Below are 5,000 nucleotides of genomic sequence, written 5' to 3'. Positions count from 1 at the left end.
AGAAGAAGAAAAAAAAAAAAAACTACGCTAAACCTCGGAAATAGAAAATAATGATGTTAATTGACCACTACACTGACAGCTGCAACTCGAAAAAAAATGGCAAATGCAAATTGGAAATGATAATGAGGTTCACCTTAAAAGGATTTGCAAATAGAAATGCGAACAGAACAAAAGAGAGAGAGAGAGAGAGAGAGAGAGAGAGAGAGAGAGAGAGAGAGAGAGAGAGAGAGAGAGAGAGAGGGGGGGGGGGAAGAGTGATATTGGAAATTTAACAAGAACACTGTTAGATGAACATATAACAAGAAGAACGTGTGACAAAATCAAATAACTAGAATATAGAATAGGAACACCATTGTAACAAGGATAACATAGGACATGCGCATGTAACATATGACAAGAATACATAACAGTTTGAACAAATAAAACAAATAAATCGATAAATTGGTGACTATATAACAAGATGAATATACAGCATGACACAGGATGAACAAATAATGAAGTGAATATAATTTAAAAAAAAAAAAAGGTTTAAAGAAGAATCTATAAGAAGATTGATAGATCAATAACGAGGTTGTGAGATAGATAGATTGTTAGACAGGTAAGAAAACGAGAAAGATAGATAGCAAAACAAAAAAGCCCAAGAGTGCGGATGACAGCTGTAGAAAATGTAGGTAAGAGAAAGAGAGAGAGAGAGGGGGGGGGGGGCAGGAGAGAGCGTGAAGGACAGGTGAATAAGAGAGACTGAGATAGAAGGGAGAAAGAAAGAGAATGCGATAGAAGGGAGAAAGAGAGAGAAAAGAGAGACAAATATACAAACATTTAAACAGAGTACTAGACATAAACAGAAAAAAAAAAAATCCTGAAAGGATGGAATGATATTAAAATAAAAGAAAAAGATAGACAGATAATAACATAATATCCCATTAGCCTCCGAGGGAATATGACACACCGAAGCTGGATATTTTAAGTAGTTGGTATTAGAACAAAACTACAAGAATTGAATGAATGAAAGTGAGAGGGGCTGATATACCAAAAGGTGGAGGAGGACAGAACAGGTGATAAATGAAAGAGAAGGGTGAGAGATTTCAACAAGTTGGGGATTGCATTGAAAGCTCAGGTGCTGTGGGAATGGAAAGAGGAATTAAAAGAAAAGAAAAAAGAAAGAAAGAAAGAAAAGAAAAAAAAAATATATATATACATATATATATATATATATATATATATATATATATATATATATATATATATATATATATATATGTGTGTGTGTGTGTGTGTGTGTGTGTGTGTGTGTGTGTGTGTGTGTGTGTGTGTGTGTGTGTGTGTATAATGGTAATGGCTGGGTTTAAGAATAGTGGCTAGAGCAATGGCAATGTTTAGTATGTTGTTGTTTTTATCTATGATGATGATTTTAATGATAAAGATAGTAGTGGTATTAATGACAGGCGATGCAGAAAATAGTGATAACAAGGATGATAAGGAAAATGATAATGATTATAGTAATGATTATCAAAATAATGTGAACAATGTCAATCATGGCAATAATGATGATAATGATAATAAGGATAATGATAATAACGATAATACTGATAAGAATTATGATAACACAAATGATAATGATGACAATGATAGTTATAAAGACAAACATATTAAAGCAAATGATAATAACAATGATAACAATAATGATAATAACAATGATAACAATAATGATAATAATCATGATAAATATGCTGATAAATATTATTATAACAATATCAACAACAATAATGATAATTATAATACCATTACCAATAAGAATAAAAGTTAAAAAAAAAGAGAATACCACTACTATTGCTGCTACTGCTACTAATAATAATGATAATGACGACAATAATACTAATGCTATTATCACTGATACTAATCATATCACTGATAATGATAATAAGAAGGAAAGGAAGAAGAAGAAAAAAAATTCTGTCCACGGTGTAATTGTAAAATCGGCCCTCATCATATGACAGCAGTCTATGCCTCATCATATGACAGCAGTCTATGCCTCATCATATGACAGCAGTCTATGCCTCGCCTGTATTGCATGCAACATATCAGACGACTTTTAACACTTTGAGAGTGGATGGAAGAGAAGAAAAAAAGAAAGTAAAGGTAAGAATAGAGGAAGAGGCTTCATGCAAAGAAGTTAGTTTGAGCTTAAGAGAGAGAGAGGGAGAAAGAGAGAGAGAGAAAGAGAGAGAGAGAGAGAGAGAGAGAGAGAGAGAGAGAGAGAGAGAGAGAGAGAGAGAGAGAGAGAGAGAGAGAGAGAGAGAGAGAGAGAGAGAGAGAGAGAGAGAGAGAGAGAGAGAGAGAGAGAGAGAGAGAGAGAGAGAGAGAGAGAGAGAGAGAGAGAGGGAGAAAAAGAGAGAGAGGGAGAAAAAGAGAGAGAGGGAGAGAAAGAGAGAGAGAGGGAGAGAAGAGGTACGTTGTATGAGAGTAAAGGAAAGATAGACAAAGTATCAGGGGTGAATGGTAAGACAGAGGGAGAAATGAGAGAGATAAAGGGGAGGGAGGAAGAAAGGAAGAGCAGCATAAGAGTAGGGGAAAGAGCAAGAGCGAGAGTGACAGATAGAGAGAACGAAGGCGAAGGAAAGAGAGAGATAGATAGATAGAGAGAGAGAGAGAGAGAGAGAGAGAGAGAGAGAGAGAGAGAGAGAGAGAGAGAGAGAGAGAGAGAGAGAGAGAATGAAATGAAAGAGAGATAGAAGAAGAAAATACGGAGTGGAAAGATGCAGCGAGAGCGTAGGAGGGAAAGAGAGAAAGAGGGAGAGAGAAGGCAAGAAAAAATATACATATATAAATAAAAAAGGGGAAAACAATACAGCGAGTGGGGAGGAGAGGGAATGAAAGAGACGCGATAGCAAACTTCAAAGGATGACAGAGAGAGAGAAAGTGAAAGGGAGAGAGAAGAGGAAAAGGGAGAGGGGAAGAAAGCAGAGAGAGCGTAGGAGGGAAAGTGAGAAATAAGGAGGGAGAGAGAAAGCAAGAAAGAGAGGAAGAAAAAAAAAAGAGAGAAAAAAAAAGGGGGGGGGGGATACAGCGAACAGGGAGGAGAGGGAATGCAAGAGACACGATAACAAACTTCAAAGAACGACAGATAAAACGAAGGGGCTGCGGTAGTAAAAACAAAATAAAAGAAAGAAAGCAAAAAAAAAAAAAAAAAACAGAAGAGAGAAACGATAACAGACGGCAACAAAGACAACGAATGGAAAGGGGGAAACACAAAGAAAATAATAAAAAGGAAAACGATGAGAATTAACCGAAAAAGAAGTAGAAGGGAGTGAAAAGAGAATAGGAAATGAGGGCAGAAAAAGAGAGAGAAGGGATAAAGGATAAATATGGAGACACAGACTGGGAAAGAAGGAAGGGGAGAAAGGGAAAAGAAGAAAGAAGGAAGAAGCAAACCGAAAATGATCATTTAGTCTTAGTCAGCTGATGAAGCGATAAAGTTTTTGGCTTATTTCTGGCTCGTTTTCTTTCTCTCTCTTCATCTTTTTCCTCTTCTGCATCTTCTTCTTCACCCTATTCTTTTTTTCTTGATTTCTCTCTCTCTGTCTTTCTATTCATATACTTAGCTCTCCTTCTTGCCCTCTATCTGTGTATCTATCCTTCCTTCTTTCTCTCCCCCTTACCCCTCTCTCCCTCTTTCGTCCTCCCTCTCTCCCTCTTTCGTCCTCCCTCTCTCTCTCTTTCTCTCTCTCTTTCTCTCTCTATCATTGTCTCTCCATCTGTCTGTCTATTTGTCTCAGTCTATCTCTATCTGTCTAATACAAGTTTTCTCGTTTTTCTCTCTCTTCCCTTTGCCACCTTCCCCTTGTATTGTTTTCTTGTTCAACTTGTATAAATACAGTATTTGTTCAACATCTGGTCCCCCCCCCATTCCCCCCTTTACTCTTTTTATCTTTGTTGTTTCAGAATATATCTCTTTCTTCTTCTTCTTCTTCTTCTTTCTTTTTTCTGTCTCTTCCAATTATCTTTTCCTTCTTCTCCCCTCGCCCCCCCCCTTGAGCATACTTCCTTATTCCCTTTCCTTCTCTCTTTCTTTCCTTCTTCCTCTCTCTCTCTCTCTCTCTCTCTCTCTCTCTCTCTCTCTCTCTCTCTCTCTCTCTCTTTCTCTCTCTTTCTTTCTTTCTTTCTCTCTCTTTCTCTTTCTCTGTCTTTCTTTCTCTCTCTCTTTCTCCTTTTCTCTCGCTCCTTCACTGTCTCTCTCTATCTCTTTTACTCCTCTTCTTTTCTTCTCCCCCTCCATCATACTCCATTATTCCCTTTCCTTCTCTCTTTCTCTTTCTCTCTCTCTCTCTCTCTCTCTCTCTCTCTCTCTCTCTCTCTCTCTCTCTCTCTCTCTCTCTCTCTCTCTCTCTCTCTCTTTCTTTCTTTCTCTTTCTCTGTCTTTCTTTCTTTCTACATTTCTCCTTTTCTCTCGCTCCATCACCGTCTCTTTCTATGTCTCTCTATCTCTTTCCCTCTCTCTAACTCTTTCTCTACCTTCATTTATATTTTTCCTCCATAACTTAAATATTTTTCCTCTTTCTTTCTCCTCAATTTTCTCTCACTCTTTCCTTCGCTCCCAATTAGCCCGAAGGGTTAAAGCATATGACCCCCCTTCACCCCCTCCCCCTCACCCCGCACCCCCACCCTCCCACGACCAACACTCCTACCCCCCGCTCCTCTATCCCCATCAACTACGACCCCCCCCCACCTTCTGACCTACCTTGCTACCCCCCGTCCCCCCACATCCCTTACCCCATCAATTACGACCTCACCCCTAACCCCCCCTCCCCCCTAACCCCCCCTCCCCGATCCCTCCCCTATCAACCATCCCATCAACCTATCCACTTTACTACCGCATGCCTTCAAGCTAGACTACATCTAAGTCAGCCTTTGCTATTTCTTTTTTCCTTTTTCGTCTATTTTTTTACTGCTGCTTTAGTGCTAATCATCGTGGAGTGGCTTTGCTTGGCTTCGCTTTGCTT

The sequence above is a fragment of the Penaeus japonicus genome, unplaced genomic scaffold (genome assembly GCF_977035675.1).
Source record: "Penaeus japonicus unplaced genomic scaffold, GWHDUDI00000001_assembly GWHDUDI00000026, whole genome shotgun sequence".
Classification (NCBI taxonomy): Eukaryota; Metazoa; Arthropoda; class Malacostraca; order Decapoda; family Penaeidae; genus Penaeus; species Penaeus japonicus.
This window is presented reverse-complemented; position numbering follows the sequence as displayed.